Below are 22,719 nucleotides of genomic sequence, written 5' to 3'. Positions count from 1 at the left end.
ATATTTATCTATCAATATGGCTTCTGCAAGTATGTAAATATAATGAAAATGAAATTGCTCACTGAGCTCCAGGACCTCACAGCCTCACGTGTCGAACGTCAACCGGAAGTCCCCATGCAATTGTTTCTTAAACATACCTTTACCTATCTTATCTTATCCTATGTTATCTTACGTTATGTGAAGTGTCGCTATTTACATCTGACAGATAGCCCATCTCCACAGCCATCTCCAGAACCCCAGGGATGTCACTCAGCTGGTCCAGCACATCACTAGGAAATTTGACCTCATCTTCATCAAGTCTCGGTCGCAGGGGCACCCTCATTATCCCCGTACGAATAGTGAGCCTCAGAGTTTCCATTCCTCTGTTGCTTACAGATGTGAGCTGAGCTCATGAAGTCGTTCCAGAACTGCTGGCACCAGTAATGAGCAGAGCACTTGGCATCATAGGTCATCATAGGTCAAAAAACGGTGAAGAAAGGTTATTTCAGCTTAATCTGTTCAGCCTCAAGCAAAGGAGACTGAGGGGGGACATGATCCAGGTCTATAAGATTCTAACAGGTTTGGATGCTGTTCAACCGAATAGTTACTTCAGCATTAGTTCAAATACAAGAACTCGTGGCCATAGGTGGAAATTAGCGGGAGAACATTTCAAACTGGATTTAAGGAAGCACTTCTTTACACAGCGTGTAGTCAGAGTATGGAATAGTCTTCCTGATAACGTAGTGCAAGCTGAATCCTTGGGTTCCTTTAAATCAGAGCTAGATAAGATTTTAACAACTCTGAGCTATTAGTTAAGTTCTCCCCAAGCGAGCTCGATGGGCCGAATGGCCTCCTCTCGTTTGTATAGTTCTTATGTTCTTATGTTCTTATGTTATCTTATTGTAGTTGCTTATATAGTAATGATTGAATTTTTCCATTTTTTCAATAACAAGAGAAGGGGACAAAAACGGTGGTGTTGGACCCATGACCAGCTGAGATGAGGGGGCCTGCACCAGAACGTGAGGCAGAGGGGTGGGATGAACTACGGCTGGAGCTGAAGATGGTTCTGGAGCTGGGCTAACTGGTGAGGCTACGCATGGGGATGAAGGAGGGGAGTCCATAAAAAGAGATGGAGAAGGAGGTAAAACAAAAGAGGATGGGACTGGTGAGGGAACTAAGAAGGAAGTTGATGATAAGGCTGGTGAGTAGGGCTCAGGGTGCGATGTTGCTGGGACTCGATGCAGGATGGTAGCGATCCCACATGGGTTGAATCGAAGGGGTTACTGGAGAATAGCAGCTTTTGTAAGTTCTTGGTATATGGCCCCCTTCCGTCCTTTAGGTTTCCTCCTTCGTCCTGATAAAAGAATGACGGTACAATTATGCAAAATAAAGTGTAAAAATACAAGAGTCAAATCAATTGATGGCTGTTAGTGACAGACAGACAGCACACTTGGCAGTCAGTACTGCACATTGAGAAAAATACTGCCGTCTCATTGTCTCATTGGAGACAGGAAACGAATGCTTGGGAGACTTACGCGCTGGTCTCGGATTGGGCCGCCTGCATTTCCGTTGGGGTACTTCACCTATAAAAACACACCAGTCAGTGCACAGATTGCCTGATATGCAGAACAGCATTTACTATAGAGAATGGCAACGCTGGAAAGGTTCATGTGCACCAAGGCTAGCAGCCCACTCAATCCAAATGCTGGCATCAAGAACTGACTATTGAATCAAATCATTTATATACAGTAAGTAAGTGAACTTTATTGTCATTCACTCCATACAACAGTACAACAACGGAAGCATAGCTGAACAAAATTGCATATCCCCAGGCTCAATGTGCAGACATAAAAAGATGCACATAGTCAACATAAGGATAACACAAAGCAAATTTCACTTCTTACACAGAAGTAATTAAGACTGTGTAAGACAGCATAAGGCAGCACAGGACAGACACTAAATATACAAACCAATATACATACCCAGCAGGCATCCAACATTGTCACAACGTTGAATGACAGTTGAAATCCTGTCTTTATGTTGACAACATTGTTTCAACATAAATATGATGTTGAGATTTCAATGCCTGCTGTGAGCAAGCAGGAACAGCATTGGCACTATGCTGATCTTGCGTCGAAATATAACAATATAATATATTTTTTTAAAAAGTTGAAAAAATCATTCTGGTAGCACTCTGCAAACATTTATTAATATTTTGGAGGTATATTTTTTTAAAATGCTGTAATCTCTCGGTTTGGACTGACCGCCGAACCGCCTTCGCGCATGCGCACTTCCTGCATTCTCCAACGGTCTCCTGCTTGAGCGCTGCTCTGGTTTTGCAAACACTTGGAAGCTGTCGAAGAGGTGGATCCTAGGCACAGGCAATCCAAAAGGTAAGCATAGGCAATCATGAAGTTGACCAACATCTAAAGTAAAAGTTATTAATGTTCATTCATTGATTTGTTATTTGTGAGGCCAATCGTTCACGCTCTTTTACACAGCCCCATATCTGCCCCATTTTAATATGCGCACAAGACGTCATGAGGATCAGAAGAGCCATCTCAGATTTACCCACCATCAAGAGAAAGACTCTGACCAAACAGGATCTTACAGCTTTTTCTTGTTTCATATTAAGGTTTTACTGGCTTGGTTCTGATTGATCTTGAAGAATAGAGAGCTGTGGTCTTATAGCATCTTGCTATTGAGTCAGAGAAAAAAACTCTTGGAGAAGTTTAGGGTATCTCTCCGGAGTAGTCTATATTTTAATGGCGTGGGGATATGTTTGATTGCCAGTCCTTCCCTTGGATGATTAACATATGTAGAAAGGTGTCAGGAAAGTTGTGATACTCTTTTTTTTGTGCAGCTCCTGGTACCACCTCCTCCGCAGTAGACCAGTGGTGCTGGATGTATATTTGCATAGCATGACACAGTACTGTTGTTGATTTAATAGATTTTTTTTTTTTTAATCCACCGCGATTGTGATGAATAAGGCAAGAACAAAAACCCCAGAAATGGCTCCTGCGTGCCAGCCAGGGACCAGGAGGGATGGTTTGGCCTCTATGGCTTAACAAGAGAAGGTATTGGCTGGGTGAAAAATGCTACAGAAAACCAATCATTTTGTTTCTTTTCTAAGCCTGGGCCCTCCAGGAAGATCATTTGGACATTATGTGCCTTGTCAATTGAGATTTCTTTGGGGATGCAGATATATAAGAACTACACTGCTCAGACAAATCAGCTTACACCAACACAGAAAAACACATATGGTAATTTAGTAAAGATTAATATCAGTGCCATACCATCCTCAATCGTGGTGGGTTTCTAAAAATTAAGCTTAATGAAAGTCTTAATATTAAATGAGCAAAGTGATTTGATTTGTTCCTCTATCGCAAGTTGTAGTCTAAAAGCAATGAGGCCACCACCCATTGTATCTGTTTTAGCGAAATACACTCCTTCAGTCATTAAGATAGCTCTCACCTTCTTTCAGCCCTGCTAAACAACTATGTTATGCAGTCTAACACAGATTAGCTTCATAGTCGGTGTTTGGTGCCATATATTTCACACACTTTTATACCACAGATGGTTCTCAGCACAGTTTGTTGGTTATTAAGAGCTGAACTGAAATGAAACTTGCATAAAAAGATAAAAGGCTATGTTGGTCTGAGTCTTTCTTATTATGGTGGGTTAGTAAAACACAGCAGCTGAATGCCCAAATGAGCTCAAATGAGAGACATTAAAATAGGGCAGATATGGGCCACCCATTTTGTACCTGTGTGCCACCCTTATGGGCTTGCAATCTGGAAAGAGGTGGAGACACATTGTCTTAACACTCTAGGTTGTAAATTGAACACTATAAGAGTTCATAAATATTAACACTGTACAAACAACAGTCACTGCACACTGAAAAGTGTTAAAGACAACACTGAATGGTGTGGACCCATATAGACACCATGCAGTGTTAATTTAACACTGGCACATTTGCTGTGCAGAGCAGGAGGTGATGGCAAACACAAAATGAATTCCAGTTAGGAAAAAACCCAAGTGTCTTTGATACAGCATATGTTAAATCTTAATTCTTCTTCTACAACCAAGATGAACATTTACATTTTTTTGGCAGTGTTAGTGGTACTGCACTATTTACATCATTTACTGCCTTAACTGTTGCACTGTTTACATTAACTAATTCTGTTTACATTTGTTGTATAAACAAAGTTGAATCTCAACATTGAATCAATATGGAAATATTATGTAAACCAACACTCTGATAACGGTTATTCAATGTTGAGAGACAACGTTGTAACAACATCTTTACAACAGAAAATGCCTGCTGGGGAACTATTACCCATAAAATAGGAAAAGGGCAATAAGACCAGCAAATACAATTATACACCATTTAAACCTAATTACAATTATATGGTCAATAAAACAATTAAAATGTCACCTTCTATGCATGCTATTAAAAAGTTAAGACCTCTAACCCTCTGGAGTCGACGGCATCGTCGGCAATGCCGCGATCTTTCTTGTGTATTTCAGTTCATAACTCGCTGAAATCTTATTATAGAAACATGAAAAAAAAATGCTGACTAAATCTGTAATCTGCATTCTTTTCAAAACGTCCATTGTCGGAAGTATTAAACTTTTAAAAATTAGGTTAAATCGGCAAAAAAGTAAACCATGTCACCTTACTTTGTTTTACCTGCTTCGGGGGCGTGTAGTACCGCTGTCACTCGAAGATCACTATTCACATTCTAAATAGCCGCATTAGCGCGTATTCAGATCGCATTCGCATGGTAATTTTTTTCTATTTTATTTTTTATTTTTTTTTAATAAATATTCCCTCCTCCACCCCCCCTCTGCGGAGGACTACTTTATTTGTATTTATTTATTTATTTTATTATTTATTTATTTTTAATTTTTATTTACTTCCTCGAAAGAAGGGGGGGGGAACAAAGGAGAAGAAGGGGGGAAGAGAGGGAGGGAGAGAGAGGGGAAAGAAAGGGAGAAAAGAAAAAAAACAAAACAGATAATCTGCTTCCATGTCTGCTAAAAAGAGAAAGACCATACTAATACGGTGTTTGACCCCCTTTCACCTTCAGAACTGCCTTAATTCTATGTGCCATTGATTCAACAAGGTGCTGAAAGCATTCTTTAGAAATGTTGGCCCATATTGATAGGATAGCATCTTGCAGTTGATGGAGATTTGTGGGATGCACATCCAGGGCATGAAGCTCCCATTCCACCACATCCCAAAGATGCTCTATTGGGTTGAGATCTGGTGACTGTGGGGGCCATATTAGTACAGTGAACTCATTGTCATGTTCAAGAAACCAATTTGAAATGATTCGAGCTTTGTGACATGATGCATTGTCCTGCTGGAAGTAGCCATCAGAGGATGGGTACATGGTGGTCATAAAGGGATGGACATGGTCAGAAACAATGCTCAGGTAGGCCGTGGCATTTAAACGATGCCCAATTGGCACTAAGGGGCCTAAAGTGTGCCAAGAAAACATCCCCCACACCATTACACCACCACCACCAGCCTGCACAGTGGTAACAAGGCATGATGGATCCATGTTCTCATTCTGTTTGTGCCAAATTCTGACTCTACCAATTGAATGTCTCAACAGAAATCGAGACTCATCACACCAGGCAACAATTTTTCCAGTAAACCCTAGAAATGGTTGTGCGTGAAAATCCCAGTAACTGAGCAGATTGTGAAATACTCAGACCGGCCCGTCTGGCACCAACAACCATGCCACGCTCAAAATTGCTTAAATCACCTTTCTTTCCCATTCTGACATTCAGATTGGAGTTCAGGAGATTGTCTTGACCAGGACCACACCCCTAAATGCATTGAAGCAACTGACATGTGATTGGTTGATTAGATAATTGCATTAATGAGAAATTGAACAGGTGTTCCTAATAATCCTTTAGGTGAGTGTATATGTAGCATACACACACGTGACCGTACCCTTATATATGTATATTTCAATTCCTAAATCTATAACATACCCTAAAAAGTCATAATAATAATGATATTGATCGCTCAACCATTCTTGTATGTATGTGCAAGTGCAGGTGTGACCTGATTTGTCATTGGATGTGCTGGCATATGATGCCGTCAGGGGAGGTGACAGCACCCCCCCCCCCCCCCCAGGCCCAAGGCGAGGGCAGGAGAACCAGGCAACCGAGGCCACCCTACCGCCTCCCTGGCACAAGGGCCCACAGCCACGCATCCCAGAGACAACCACCCGCCCAACCCGAGAGGGAGCCCGCGAGGGACTAAGGGGGCGCCAACCCCCGCACAGGGAGGCCCGCAGAGGGAGTACGGGCGGCGAGCCCCCCAGCCCCACTCGCAACCCCCCCACCGAGGCACGCGGGTCCAGGGCCAAAGGGCCCCACCAACCAGGACCAACCCCCCCCCCGGCGGACGGCCCCCCACACACCGGAGGGGCCCCAGCCCCCCCAGCCCGTCCCCCGGCAGGACGGGCCGCCGCCCACCGCAGCGACCCGGCACGCCTCCCCCCCAACACTGCAGGACGATCCAAGGGGGGCCCATACAAAGAACCCCCCCCCCCCACCCGGGAGCGGACCCGCGGCGACCGGCAGACCCCCCGCCCAGCCCAAACCGAACCCCGCAATCTGCCTAGCAGGGCCCAGAGCGTCCCAAGATTCCCCGGACCGCCCGCCAGGGCCCCACCACGGCGCAGCAGAGCCAAGCACCACCCGGCCCGCAGCCCAAGAGAGGAGGCCGCCCACACCCGCCAGGGCCGCCCGAACCCCCCCATGATGGGTCTTCCACCCGGCGGGCCACCCCCCCCGCAAAGGGCCAGAGACAGAGAGTTAGGGGGGGCTCCTCAGCCCCCATCCCCTCCCCGACCCATGTTGGTGTGAAGTGTGCATGTACATGTGTGAGAGAGTTGTGTGTTTATGTCTACAATGCATTAAAATTAGTGGGTGCAGTTCGGGTATGAGGGCTCCACCGCTGGCAGACGGCAGAGCCCCACCTGCCTCAACCCACCTCCTCAGCCCTAGTGTCATGTGGTGTCTAACATGCAAGTAAAAATTCTCGGCGCACCTCCCCACCGCCCCTCAAGGCCCTAGTGTTGTGTGAAATGTGATGTTGGGCCCAGGGGAGCAATAAGGGTGTGCCAGGAGTGGGCCCCCCCCCGACTGGAATCCCCGACTGGCCCCAATTAGTCCCCATCCCCGACCCCGCACAGCCGGCAGGGACGGCCAACCGAGGTGTTCAGGGGCGCCACAAGCAGCCCGGCAGTAGGGAACCGCCCCCCCCCCCCCCCCCCCCCAGGCGCAGACCGGGAGAGACCCACCCCACCACGCCCGATGAGACCCCAGCTAGCAGCCAAGGACGGGACAACCCCAGACCCCCCGGCAAACGGGGAGCCGGTCCAGCCAGGCGGGGTGAGGTCCCCAAGCAGGCAGAGTGAGGGGGAGGGTGGGATGGGATGCCCTAGGTGTGTAGATGAGTCTTCACAAATCCTTTGCCAGAATTCGTTGACCGGTGTGCAATACCAGAAAGCATGCAGGTAATTATCTGGTGCATCCTTCTTACAAGTTAGGCATATGTCAGTATCTCTGATCTGATCACCCATCTGGAACATCCTCTGCCCTGTGTAGTGTGTTCTGTGTAAAATTTTGTACTGTAATAGCTGCAGGTTGGAGTTCTGATTCATTCGAAAGGTATTCAAGCAAATTTGCCTCCAGAAGTTAGTGTCTGGATTGATGAGCAAATCCCTTTCCCATTTGTGGGTAGGGAGTGAGAGCGTTGTATCAGATTCTGCTAGATGCATGTAAATCCTAGACAGTAGTTTTTTAGTTGGAGTTATTAAAAAGTTTGCTATTTTTGGTGAAAGCTCCAGATCTAATTGCTTACGGCACCATCTATTATGTATTATTGATTTAAGTTGAAGATATTCTAAGTATTTGTTTTTCTCAATGTTATAAGTTTCTGTAATTTTGTCAAATGATATCATGCAATTGTCTTGGATTATATGTTCGAGGCGCTTGATTCCTTTATTATGCCAAGCCAGGAAGTTTATCACTTTTTTTATTTAACAGGATGTCAGGGTTGTTCCAGATGGGTGTCAGTTTGCATGGGACCAGTGAAATTTGGTTCATTCTATTTGGTTCACTGAGAACTATTTATAAGCTATCATCAGTCCAAGGAGTGACGCCGATGTTTCCGTTCTGCCTTATTTGCTGTAACTGTAGTTCCGCTTTTTGCCAGCAGGCTGCGCACAGACAGCGTTTCTGTGGGCAGCACATTGTATGTTGTTAGATTAGTATTTCATAACTGGACTGCAGGACATTGCGTAAAATCATTTTCTGCAGTAAGTATTGGAGTGTTTATCAAAGATCTTTTTTAAAAAATAAATAAATAAGTTTCTCACAAACACCTCCATTCATGACTGACTGAAATATCAAGGATGAAAGTGATTAGGATCAGCTCAGAGAGCGCATGCCGAGCTGCTGCTTAAGTAGCAGCAGTCAACTTTAAACCAATGTTAAACAAATACTAGTTAATACTGAAAACAATCAGTCATTAAAATTAAACAGCTTGCTAAGCTGTGTTTCCTTTAACAATATAAATGTTATAGATAAATGGAAACCCCACGCTCTCCGCGAATATTAATCACCAAGATTTATAAAAACCGCCACTGTACTGAAAAATAACGTTGCTTATGAATGTTGGCAAGTAAAAAAGTATTTGTACTTTGTGATCAAGTGCCATTCTTGGCACATCACACAACGACGAAATGTGTCCTCTGCATTTTAACCCATATGTGACATATTAGTGGGCGGCTATATTATTTAGCTTCATTCTTAAAATAATAATACTAATACCAAAAATAATAATAACAAAACCATATGAAGCCAGGTCTATAAAGCTAAAGTACCATAATGATTTGAAGCTATTATAGAGCGTAATTTGTAAAGAGGGAGACATGAACCTTACAATAAGTGTGTGTATACCAAAGTGGGCAGCTGTCTCTTTAAGACGTTCCTGAGTGCCGAAAGGTAGGGTGGGAGTTTTTTTTCCGGCGGGCTTTTCTAGACGGAGGAAGGCGGGTAAAGAGAGCGGAAAGAAGAGTGAACGGCAACTTAGAGAAATAAACGTATATATCTACATATATCTACATATCTACATATATATATATATTTGTGTAGATATCAACGTTTAGAGCACTGTTTATTTTTTTTGGCCGAAGCATACAATTGCAGCAATTAGTGGATAGAAAGATTTTGGTGCAATTGCTCTCTTTTGGATATCCTGGTAGGTCAATTTACCTGTTTGGTTAAATGTTAAGGAAAATATAGATATAGGGATCATTAGTGTGAAGGAAAAACAGTCAGGATATGAATGTGAACCTTTGTTGATTGTGTGGTTGATTATTTTCTTTGCTAATGTATCATTTTTTGTAGTTGTATGTAAAATGCTAAAGCTACCTATAAGGCTACTTGCTAATTGATCGGAATACGTTGACTGTGATATGGTGTTATTCAGTTTAGCCACCCTGTTAGTACCATTGCAGGTTTAAATGTTTATAATGTGCATATATAAATATATACATGTATATGTGTATATTAATGTTATTCAGGAAATCTGTATAGTATGGCCTAATGTGGATCTGAGATTGCGCTGTATGTTAATGGATGATGGAAAAAAATATAATTTTGTGTGATGTTTAAATAAGACATCTAACTCTCTGTACTTTGTGTGCAGACTGTTTTTTTTTGGATTTGATTCCGTTCTGAATTCAGTATTTTTTCGACCAAGGAAGATCGCTTGTTTCACAGAGTCGCCCCCTCTGCGTTGAACTGCGCAATGCAACAAGTTTTTTGCAACTGGAGATTTTTTTCTTTCCCAGCGCTTTGTGAAGACATCCTGAAGTGTTGCAACGGGGGTTGCTATAAATGGCAACACCTCTGCAAAGGTCGGGAGTGGCATCCACCTCCCCAGTGGACACGGGGATCACGGGGATCAGTGGGTGGCAGTTTGGGAGAAGATTGCAGCCCTCGAAGACGAGGTGGACCGTTTACGGTCTGAGATCTCCCAGCTTGCTGGTGCCCTGACTGACCCAAATATGCCCCGGAGCAGTTCGGAGACCACTGGGACTCTTATAGTCCCCACTTCAGCTCCAAGCTGTTTCCCACCCCCTCCTCCTCCACCGCCTCCTCCTCCTCCGCCTGCTAATATCCAGGGCCCGAAGCAGAAGACGAGTCATCGTCAGGGAAGTGGCGCAGGACCCACCAATGGCCCCAACATGGTGGATGTTCTGGCGGAGCTGCCGCACATTAAACTGCGCCCAGTGATGAGGTCGCCAGGTGGGACGCCAGTGACGAGGAGGGGACTGACGCAGGGGACGCCCATGCCCTCAGAGGACTTTGCTGCCATCTTAGCAGAGGCTCTGAAGAAGAAGTTCAAGCAACAGATCCACTCTGATGAGTAGGAGCAGCAGGCCTCTGAGCCCTTAAACTTTTTTTACTTAAACTTTTTTTACTTATAACATTTTTATACTTGTAACATTTTTAAACATAACATTTTTATACTTAAGATTTTTATACTTATATACTTTATATACTTAAACTTTATATACTTATACTTTGTGTACTGATTCTATATACTTATTAATAAATAATATATTTATATCACTATTATTTTTAAAAGAGTTGCTGATTTTGTAATACTGCTGCAGCATTCTCCACATGCTAATCACTGCCCCACATCGAATTGGCACTTTGATCTGCCACATATCACTTCACTACCCCCTGTTGAATGTTGTATCGTATGTTGTTAGATATCTCGTAGTAGTAAGTACTTCATTATTAGGCTGCACAATATTGGAAAAGATGTATTTCTGCAATGAGTATTGCAGTATTTATTTAAATTTAAAATGCTTAAAACAAACCAAATTCTCACAAACACATCTATTCATGAGTGATTTAAACGGCAAGGATGAAAATGATTAGGATTAGCTCTTGCTAAAATAGGGCTTGTAAACTTTTGTGGTAATCAGAATTAACCCAAACAACTATGACTCTATAATCCTCTATAATCACTCTCACTCTGTCACACTTGAATCAAACTCCAGACCTCGCATGTAATGTGTGGGGGAGGATTAGGTGGACTAATGAAATCGTGGTTCCGGATGAGGTAGTGTTCTCAGAAGAGTGCCGGTCAGAGCACTGGGATCACAGCCAAGGTGGGTTTAAGGTTTTTACTCGCAATTCTGTGGTTACAGCCCAGCAAGTAACAATAGGCACCATCCAATCCAATATGTGGGCGTGGTTCTGAAATAAACCAATAAAGGGAATAACGACTGAACATTCTGGAAAAGGTAAGCGAATTATGGTAGTTTCAAATATGTCCACAAGATGGCACTGAAGGATTACCAGTAAACTATATAATAAGTTGGAGGTGCTCCTTTAACTTGATTAATAGCAATAAGAAATTATAATTACCACATACAAATGCTGACCCACGACAAATTGCTACATCAACGATAACAGGGCATGTAAATCCAACAAGCTGCCATATACGCAATCTAGTAACACTACACCGATACTGCGCATACAGAAAGAAATCAACTACATTAAAAGTATAGAAAACATTACTTACTGAACATCATACACGCACACCCGTAATCACGGACAGAAAATGAACTACCAAACGAGAGGGGCACATAAGATAATAACTATGAAATGTCTCTGGAGCGCAGGTGAACTTCTGGAACTCTTGCTCTTTGGAGGCTGCGACCAGGCAAGCAGTGTGCCGTAAAACGATCCAGCGCTGCTGCAGACTGACGTAACTCCCAATTCCGCTTCCATCTTAACATAATGAGCAAAGTTTTCTTCTTTATTCAGCAATCCAGCATAGTGTTCCAGCCACACTCGGGTACAATGCGCAATGCACCCCGCACCCAGAAATCAGCAGGTTAATATACTATAAGACGAATTCCCCTATATGGACTTCTAAGTCCTGATTGGTTACCAAACATCTGCAAACCAGGTTTCGACCATACAACAAACATAATACGCCACTATTGGTCTACTTCAAGGATGTTGAGCTTCCAATCCTCGTTAGGCCTAGGCCTCCTATGAGTCCCACACATAAGCCTGTCTATCCAGCCTAGGAAGGAGGGCAAAAACCCTAAACATTAGGGAAATTCCACTCCCAACCCAGCAAAAAGGTGCAACCCCCCCTTCGGTGTCCATGGCTGGCATGGCTCACAATGCTATCAGTAAGGGAAACCCCAACCCTATATTACCTAAATAAAGACTTCCGCGTAAACATATACAACCCTTATGGATACATAACTTGCTTGTGTGTTCAAATGCTACCATACAACAAACTGCATCTAGCATAGTATAGCAGCTACATTTCAAGGCTTCCTGCAGGTCCCCTTTCTCCCCCGGCGATGTTCCCTTCAGCCCAGTTCTCCAAGGTCTGTGGCCTGCAAAGCTGGTTCCGTGCAGGTGGCTGTGAGTCAAGGACACACGGCACCATCCCCAAAACAACAAAACCTGAGACACAAGAACAATCCTACAATGCCTCCCAACCCTGGCCTACCATCACTTTAAATTTCCCTTCCACACTTTGAACTAATGTTAAACATATACTACATAATCCTGAAAAGGAGCGGTCACTAAAATTAAACAGCTCGCAGATCTTCACACTGCAAGAAATGCAAAGATGGAGAAAGCGAAGAACAGTGAGAGTACGCCACTGCCTATGGTGTCCTTGTCGACCCTTATGAAATGCCAGCAAACACATGGACAAGGGATCCCGATGCGCTACCTTGGCTTTCTTATGGGGACACTGTCAACCACCTAGTGTCTGTCATTAGTGCGTACACTTTTAAAGAGTTTAAAAACTACAAATCTCTTGAAGCGCACAAACAGTTCACAGCTGGCTGGGCACATTGTCATCGTCAAGGATTTTAGGCATGTTTATTTATATAGCACAATTCAGGCACAAGGCAATTCAAAGTGCTTTACAAAGACAAGGATACAATCACATTAAAACTTCAAAATCACATTTCAAAGATAAGTGAAAAAGAAATAATAATGAAAATAAATAATTTTATTAATCAATTACAATGAACACATAGATAATAATAAGAAAAAGCCAAAACAAATAAATAGGTAACTGAAAAGATGTCACATTTTAATGACAGAAAATGACTGGTGCTGCACTAGGAAACTCTGACCATGCAACAATTTATCTAATTCCAGCATACAGACAAAATCTGAAAACTGCTAAACCTGTCGTTACTAGAGTGAAACACTGGACATGCGGAGCTGTAGAGCAATTAAAATCATGCTTTGACTCGACAGACTGGAATGTTTTCAAAACTGCTACTAACAGCGTGGATGAATACACGGACACTGTAACATGGCACATAAGCTTCTGCGAGGACTCTCGCATTCCCAAAAAGTCTGTTGTCAGCTATAATAATGACGACCCATGGTTTACAACTGAACTCAGGCAGCTTCATAAAACAAAAGATGAAACCTACAGGAGTGGTGACAAAAACCTGTTCAAATTCTACTGCGGGTTTGAAAAGCCACATTCGCGCATCATACAGCCCTCACCTTTTCAATGGCCTTCTTCACACCTGGGTACCTTCCCAGGAGAATCAACGACAGAGATGTAAACAAGATCTTTAGGAGTCAGAATACAGGGAAAGCTCCTGGTCTCCCCAGCCACTCTGAAGCACTGTGCAGATCAACCATCACCTGTCTTCACAGATATTTTCAATTAGTCACTGGATCTTTGTATCTTAAATCATCCACAATAACACCTTTTCCAAAGAAACCCAGAGTCTCTTGCTTCAGTGACTACAGACCAGTGGCTCTCACATCAGTGGTAATGAAGGCTTTTGAGAGACTTGTGCTGTCATACCTTAAAACCATCACAGACCCATCGCTTGACCCTCTATAGCACAGGTGTCAAACTCCAGTCCTGGAGAGCAAGAGCCCTGCACATTTTTGGGTTTCCCCTCATTTAACACACCTGATTCAACTCCTTGTGCTAATTACCACACAGCTCTTGAGCTGAATCATTAGTGGTGGAACAGGGAAAGAACTAAGCTACACAGGGCTCTGGCCCCCCAGGACTGCAGTTTGACACCCCTGCTCTATAGTCTGCCTACAGAACCAACAGACCTGTGGACGATGCAGTTAACACTGGACTACATTTCTTGCTCCGACACTTGGAGTGCCCTGAGACATATGTTAGGATTCTGTTTGTGGACTTTAGCTTTGCATTTAATACTATTCTATCGGAGCTAATGCGGACTGAACTCTCACAACTGCCTGATCCAAAATAACATGTTATAACCACGATGGCCCAGTTTTACGCTACAATCATCGAGTCCATCCTTAGCTCCTCCATCACAGCCTGGTTTGGATCAGCCACTGAACGAGACAAGGCCAGACTGCAACACATCATCCACTCAGCAGAGCGAATAATCAGCAGTAACCTGCCTACCCTCCAGACACTGTACATCACCAGAACCAGGAAACGGGCATACAAAATCTTTGAGGACCCATCTCACCCTGCTCACCACGTCTTTAAAGCCTTACCCTCCAGGAGAAGACTCATGGCAATCAGAACCAAGACCACAAGACACGCCAAGAGCTTCTCCCCTCAGGCAGTCTCTCTCATTAACCAAGCCAGTCTCTGACTGGACGTTCAATTAATCGTCAGCTGCAGTGAAACCAGCATAACCAGTGAACAACTGATAAACTTCCTCTATGATTATATTCTGCACTCTTGCACATTATGCACACATACTGCAAACTCTGTATACATATTGCACTCTTGCACATATAGTTGACTTGGCTGCTACTTAATAACGGCACCATTTAAGAGCCCTTTAAATTATTATACCATTTATATAGTTTATATTCATACTACAATGATTACTATGTACACACACATATATAAATATCATAATACCATCATTACTGCCATTAATAAACTTAATTATCATATAATTATCATATTACCCAATTGCCAGTCTATTGTTTATTACCTTTCTGCATATGTCTTTGCTAAATGTGGTATGTTCTTTGTAATGTCATGTAAAAGCACCACCAAGGCAAATTCCTTGTATGGAAACATATCTGGATTCTGATTCTACATCCTTCATCAGTACTAGAAAACTTCCATCCAGCGTGGCATTTCACTTTGACGCTGTCACACTTTTCTGTGATCTAGCTCTTGTTTTGGTCGCCGACTATCATCCAACAAAAGGTTCATTTCAGCTCTCCTAATCTGACATAAACCACACTCACAAACACTTTCGGGTTACTGTGCCACCAGGAAGGGATGGACTCCGGTCGGGATGGGTTTCCAGCATTTCCTATCCTGGCTGTTCTCTTTAGGGACAAACACAGGAATGGAGTCTAGTGATCACACCGGAAGCTGACTTACCTGAACGGAGATGTACGGAGCAGACTCTCATATGCGCAGCGATGCTCTGGAATGCAAGGTCTTTACGCCCCACCGCTAGAAGCTACGCCATCCGACGCCATTTCGTCAACTATTCCACTTTTGCCTTTTTTTTTTTTCCAATCCGGAAAGGAGAAGAAATGTATACCGGTCCTGAAGACCGAAGAGAGACCCGAGTGGATATGGGGCCGCCGCTTAGCGGGTCGCCGTTAGCCGGGCCTCCGTGACGCCCCCGCTCGGAGTAGAATTCCCAGGGGCGTCGCAGCCACCGGCGTCCTCCCTGTCCTCCTGTCCTCTCAAAAAACAGCAATCATTTAAAAAAACATGAGGGAAAATTCAAAAGGCAAAGATGACGTCATGCCTTACCTCAGCACAGCTGCCCACCGCACAAACGACAGCGTGTCACCTTACTTTAAAAAAAAAAGAAAAACGGCGGGAAATGGGGGCCGCGCACGGACAGGGCCCCTCCCACACAGCACATGCGGCTAATTAGCTGGCCATCCAGAGGCACTCAGTCTATTAGTCACCCATTCAGTCAGTCAGTTCTGCCTTTCAACAACAGGGGGCACTGCAATATCGGGTCGGTGCCTGGAGCAGACGGGGCAAGCTCCCTGTTCCAAAAATCTGTTTAATATGTGGTCCCCTCCATGGGGGACGTATCAAAATGACCTTTTCATACCAAAACAAAATGTAAATCAGCTCAAATACATGAATAATAAATATTATGCTTGTACTACTTACATTAAGACATAATCACAATCTATAAAGCTGAAACATTCCCACACTATGCAAATCATGCCAACACAGTACAATAAGACTTTCAAAGATAATATTAAACAAATAGAACTACCTGCAGAACTATTACCCATAAAACAGGAAAAGGGCAATAAGACCAGCAAATACAATTATACACCATTTAAACCTAATTAAAACTATATGGTCAATAAAACAATTAAAATGTCACCTTATATGCATGCTATTAAAAAGTTAAGACCTTTAACCCTCTGGAGTCGACGGCATCGTCGGCAATGCCGCGATCTTTCTTGTGTATTTCAGTTCATAACTCGCTGAAATCTTATTATAGAAACATGAAAAAAACGCTGACTAAATCCGTAATCTGCCTTCTTTTCAAAACGTCCATTGTCGGAAGTATTAAACTTTTAAAAATTAGGTTAAATCGGCAAAAGAGTAAACCATGTCACCTTACTTTGTTTTACCTGCATCGGGGGCGTGTAGTACCGCTGTCACCCGAAGATCGCTATTCACATACTAAATAGCCACATTAGCGCGTATTCAGATCGCATTCGCATGGTAATTTGATGAACAACGCAACGGTGGAACGCGATCCAGATACATCCCCTTCAGCGCCATAAAAGGGGGGTAGGGACGTGGCCAAGTGACAATGGCTCATTCATACACATGAAAGTTGCTACATATTCAATGAAAGGAGCCAGAAATAGTTACATGAGTTAGATTTTTCTTATTCATTTATCCAAATGAATATTGCAACTACACCATTTAGTCATCTTCATGTAGCCAAGACTTTGGTGATCAGATATCTGGGATCAAGACAAACTGCCAGCATTGCTTCCCAGATAGCAAAATCTTTCTGGCCCGGATGTGGCCCACATCACGCATAATCATCTGGCCCACATACCGCATGGAATGACGGCGATTGAGCGGACCGCTCTCGGTTGCCGCATCAGGTTAACATCTGGGCCAGAGCAGGGCCTTATGTTAGCCACGAGTGGCCAGGCTCTGTCTGAGATCTGGCCATATTATGGCCCATTACCAGTTTCTGAACCTCACAGATGTTAACCTCGTAAGAGCTACTTTTCAACAGGAACTGAATACAGTCCCTGATCAGGCTTCAAATGTGTTTAGAAACAACAAAAGTCCAATGTCTTAAAGGATTTTGAATTTGAGGAAAAAAACAAAAAACAAAAAAAAAACAAAACAACATCCGTGGATGTCTGGTGCTGGGTGGGTACTGTCGTTTTGAGGTGGACACACCCTTTACATTTACAGCATTTAGCAGACACTTGTATCCAGAATAACTTCCATTTTCAATTTGGGGTTAAGGGTCTTGCAAATGAATCCAGCTTCAGTTGTATAAATGCATGTTTATGGGCCCTTGAGTCATGAAAAATAATGAATGTAGTGAATTACTATATTCTCAAATTACTTTTTGTAGTTTTGCGAACAACATCATTTATTAAACAAACAAATCTGAATTGGCAGAATGAAAAATTAAAAATGAAAATAAACTATTATTTAATTCCTTGGAACAACAACCTGTGGAAAACTGTGAATTTTCAATATTTTCCTTGAGACTTGAAGGAAGAGTCCGTAAACGGAAAATGTGCCAGTAATTTTCTGCCAGAACATTTTCCGTTTTTTGACTGATTTTTTTTTTTTACAGTGTATACCTTTTACCAGTGAGCCGCAAGCCATATAACAATTTTTTAATAAAGTATTTAACATGTGGTCCATCTCTGTTTTGTGACATTTGGGCCACATTTGTCTAATCACAAGTGGGCCACTTTTACGATACATCCGTTTGCCGGTGCCGGAACCAGGCCAGCAGTGCCACACATTTGCCCGAAGTGGCCCACATCCGCATGCTATCTGGGATACTATGTACTTTTATAATGTTTCTGCAAGTGTTCCAAACTGCATTTTGCAATGTCTATACTTTGAATGTCAAATTACAAACTTCACATAAATCTGACATATTTACAAAGTACACTAAGATTAAGATGAGTTTGTTGCCAAACCAAATAGGCTACAGTATATAAGAAATAATTTATTTGCCAGGAATTAAGTTTATGATATTGAATGTGAGCATGGCCCAGTTAGTGAAAGTGTGTCCCCTACCCCTAGACTCCAGAGGGTTAAAAAGGAACACATCTTCCAAGACTCTTTAGACTTCCAAGCTCTGCACAAGGGTCGGGCTAAAACGGCATCATACACCTTCCCAAAACACATACAATCAGTAAGCTTGGGAATGAAATAGGTTAATCGCACAATAAACAGCACAACAGATCAAATAAAATGCTAATAAATGTTAATAATGTTAATATTGATGAATAAGTGCTACAGTGATCAACCAAAACAGTGCTCAGTAAAATCTTTACGTGCCATTAAATAAAATCCATACCAAATAAAACACACACACAGAAAATCAAAGCACACTTACCTAAAACCCGAAGTGTCCTCTGTGTGCTTCAGGAAAATGCATCACGTCAACCCTGTAGGATGGAGTGTCACCACCTAGACGTACCGGGGCAGCTTTCGCCTAGGATCAAGGCAGTTGGATGGATGTCAACTTACCTCTGGGGGTAGGTCGTTTAGGTAGATGGCTGCTTCCTTCAGGGGGCTGGGGGTTTGGGTGAATGTCAGCTTACTTCTGTGACCAGGGTGTTTGGGTGGGAGCGAGCTTACCTCTGGGGTCAGGGGATTGAGTTGAAAGCAGCTTGCCTCTGGGGTTGGAACATTTGGTTGGATGTGAGCTTACATGAGGGGCCTGCTTTTTTGGGTGGACAGCAGCTTGCCTCTGAGATCGTCTGCCGCCGCCCCCCAACTTTCACAGCCAGGACCTCCTCCCTTCCTTAAGGTACAGTAGAATATTTCAGACATCCCAACCTGCAAAAACTCAATTCAGGGAGGTGCCCCCAACCGCCCGACAAGGAGTGAGATGTAACTTCAACAAACTTGATTTCAGTTTAATTTCTTCATTAATTTCCTCTAGTCAGCGCACTAAATTACAAAGGTCAATATTATGTATTATTTTGACAATAATATAAGTAGATTATTTTACCATTTATGCAAATTCCTTAATTATATTCCATTGCTATTTTACAAAAGTCTTCAAGGAGTCTGACAGCATTGGCAACTAACCAAGTGTCTAACTAGTGTAGACCTGAATAATACAGCACATGAAATGACACTTGTTAAACTCACCACAACATGCATTTTACAGTCGTTTAAACCGTCATGAGCAATGCTGAAATCACTGTTGCTAACAGTACAGCACGCAACACTGTCATTATTTTCATCCTTATTAAACAAGGATACACTTTTGTGTAGTCTGAAGTGAAATACGTTTTATATTTCCGTTTTTTGGGGCACTCTCGCTCTGTCATGATGCTCCACTTAACCGATAACTTCGGTCCTCGAGAGGTTAAATAAAAGCCCGCCCGCATTGAAATCTGATTGGCTTATTTTGCTAAGTAAACCAATCAGGATGCTGTCTATCTAGCACGGGCTACAGGCACAAACGCAGGGACCCACACATATGCACGTTCTCTCTCTTTCTCTCTCTCTCTCATTCCGTCGTACGCGCGCGTCTCTCAAGTGCGCGATGCTCACACTACTGTCTCGCATGCATGCTCTTGTTTACTTGCTCTTCTTTCCGGGATATTTTATTCAATTTGCGGGTATCAGGGAGTCGCTGTCAATATGTGGGAAACTCCCGGAACTTCCGGGAGAGTCGGGATGTCTGGATAACTGCTTATTTGTATAATGATAGCTGTTAATTTTCAGGGAGCTGTGATGATATTAGAAATTGTGCAGGGTTATATAAGTACTGTGAAGCTGTCGTTATCCAGTTAAATGTTTACAAATATTTATTATTTGATCATATTTTATGTATACTTTCAGCTTATTCACAGGTCTCTCCTACATTCATCTTACCGTCCGTCCATGCCTACTTTAATGTAAAATCAGACAGATTGCTTAACTTGCAGCTGTCCAATTACGCGTACATATTTTATTGTTGCAGATAATTAAGGTAGGTAATACAACGCTGAAGGTTAGATGTATAGTACGATTACATATGTACAACATGTGGTCATTTCAGTCAGACAAACGTTTAAAATGGAAAACGAGCTTTCCGTTTTTACCGGCAATTTCCATAGCACGTCTTAGTCGAAGTACTACACTGCCATCTATTGGACAAGTCAGGTTACTGAATCGTGAAATGTGTCTGTACTAAAATGGATAATATCTTCAGTCATGTTTTCTTTTAGGACCACTACAAGAGGATTATCAGTATGAAAGTTTATCAATACAAATCATTTATTAAACTAAATATTACAGGGCTCTCCCTGAAAATAAGATGCTCTTAGCTTCCAAAGCCAAGGACACATTCTAGTGATTTTCCAGGAGACTGGACCTAACTAACATGGGGCCTTATGAAAAACAATCAATCAGTTCATGTTGAAGCTCACAAGGTGTGGAGAACAAGAAACACAAGTAAGGGAGAAAGGCAAGGTGCAAAGCATACACAAGCAGTGTAACGACATATCAGTTACAATGTATGATTAAACATACATCATTTCTCACAGTATGAATAGTGGCCCGTTGCTCCTACTATAGCCTCACGCCTCCAGGGTCATGGGTTCAATCTGCACCCCTGCTGTAATAAACAGTGAAGTTATTACAGTAACATGATGTTTATCAGTAAAATAGTACAATACTGTAGAAAAAATGATTTCTGGGCAATATTTATGAGAACCTTGCCGATAAAATACTGTAATGTACTGTAATTCTGTACATGAACTTCAAAAAAATAAACTGTAGAATTTACTCAGATTGAATGATGTAACAATTTGCACTCACTTTTTTGGGTTGACTTTAAACCAGGGGTGGCCAATCTTATCCGCAAAGGGCCGGTGTGTATGCAGGTTTTTTGGATAACCTGTAGGTCAGCTGTTCAAACCCAGGTGTGAGGACTCTTCAGCCAATCAGTCCTCTAATTAATGACCTAATTAGGGAGTTGCAGCAAAAACTTGCATACACACCGGCCCTTTGCGGATAAGATTGGCCACCTCTGCTTTAAACCCATTTTAAGTAAAGTATACCCAATTCTAGGAAATATTTTAAATAAATGAAGCTAAAGTCTACCTACTATCTGTCAGGGTCAGCCCCTGCTGTGGTCCTACCGTGTCCCTTCCCCGTTTGACCAGCAGGCGTTGCTGGTCATCTTGTCCTTCATGTTTGTCTTTGAGTTTCCCCTGTGCTGTTGGTCTCGTGGCTCAACACCTTGAGCGTCCGGTTGTTTTTGTACTTTCTGTCCTGTGTTTGAATCCCACCTCCTGTTTTTGTATTTTGCTCCCTAGTGTTTCAGTTGAGTTTGTCTAGTTATTGTATTTGGTGATTTTGTATATGGGTTTTGGTTTTGTTCCTTCTGCCCCTGCTTGTGTCTTTACCTGTTTAAATTCCCTAGTGTTGGTTTCTGTTTCCCTGTGTCCCTGTTTAGTTCCTTTGAGTTTATTAGTTTCACCTGTGCCCTGTTTCCCTGGTCTTTGTTAATTAGTCTCACCTGTCCTGTGTTAGTCTCGTTACCCCTTTAGTATTTTAGTTCCTGCTTCTGTTTAGTTCCTCAGTGGTTCATTGTTTTTGTGTGATTTGTTGTTTGCGATGTTCAATGGTTTTGCTATTTTCAGTGTTTGATGTGTATTTGGTTTTTGTGATTTAGTCTTAGTTTATTCCCTTTAGTTTTTGACCCCTCGTGGTCCTTTTTGGTTTGTTTGGTTTTGTAGTTTTTTCTGTTTTATTTAATAAACCCTGTTTGTTTTTCTTTGAGCCGCAAGTGGGTCGTCCACCCTTTTTTGTGCCTGCACCATGCCTCGCTCCCGTGCCCGAGCCGCCCGCAACCTTGACACTATCACAGTACCATCCTATAATATTTACTCAAATCAATTAATATTTCAATATTAATATTAATTAATTTCAATTTTAACAATTAATATTTCAAATCAAAATTTGTACTCACTCGTTTGGGTAAATTGGGGTATTATTTTTTATGAGTAAAATAAACCCAAGTTTATCAAATAACATACCTAATGTATTTAATGGGCCCTTTTCAGCATTAAACGCAAAGTGGTACCAGGTTTGAAACAAGGGTCTTTGCCAGCATGGCCTGATACAGTTTTCTGTCCCTTTGGGAGTAAAGGTCTTTGCTCAAGAGCTCATTAATGTGGCTATTCTGCCAAGACTGGGCTGTTCTGCAGCTGTGGTATATTTCATCCACCGTCATGAAGGAAACTCTCCCAAATACTGACCTTGCAAGATGTTCTCTGTTGAGATAAAAAAAAAATGGAATAGTTGTGATTGCTCATGTAATGCTTTTTACGGGTGATGTATTTGTTAATGTAAGGCCATTTTGATTACCCACACTTGGCCTTGTAGCCTTATATTTGCAGAAAAGAGCCTGAGCAGTGATATTCTTTGCTGTGTGGGTCTTGGAACTGCCCACT

The 22,719-nt window shown here is 42.6% G+C and overlaps 1 long non-coding RNA gene across 1 annotated transcript; it reads left to right on the top strand.

Annotated features, from left to right (window-relative positions):
• The first annotated feature begins 9,131 nt into the window (after nt 1–9,131).
• On the top strand, nt 9,132–10,650 carry LOC140582306 (uncharacterized). The gene is made up of 2 exons (XR_011985237.1): nt 9,132–9,271; nt 9,722–10,650. It is a non-coding gene; the product is annotated as an uncharacterized lncRNA (long non-coding RNA).
• The last annotated feature ends 12,069 nt before the right edge of the window (nt 10,651–22,719 follow it).

This window comes from Paramormyrops kingsleyae, chromosome 24 (genome assembly GCF_048594095.1).
Source record: "Paramormyrops kingsleyae isolate MSU_618 chromosome 24, PKINGS_0.4, whole genome shotgun sequence".
Lineage (NCBI taxonomy): Eukaryota > Metazoa > Chordata > Actinopteri > Osteoglossiformes > Mormyridae > Paramormyrops > Paramormyrops kingsleyae.
Note: the sequence above shows the minus strand (reverse complement) of the source record. Positions and strands in the feature narration are given on the sequence as shown.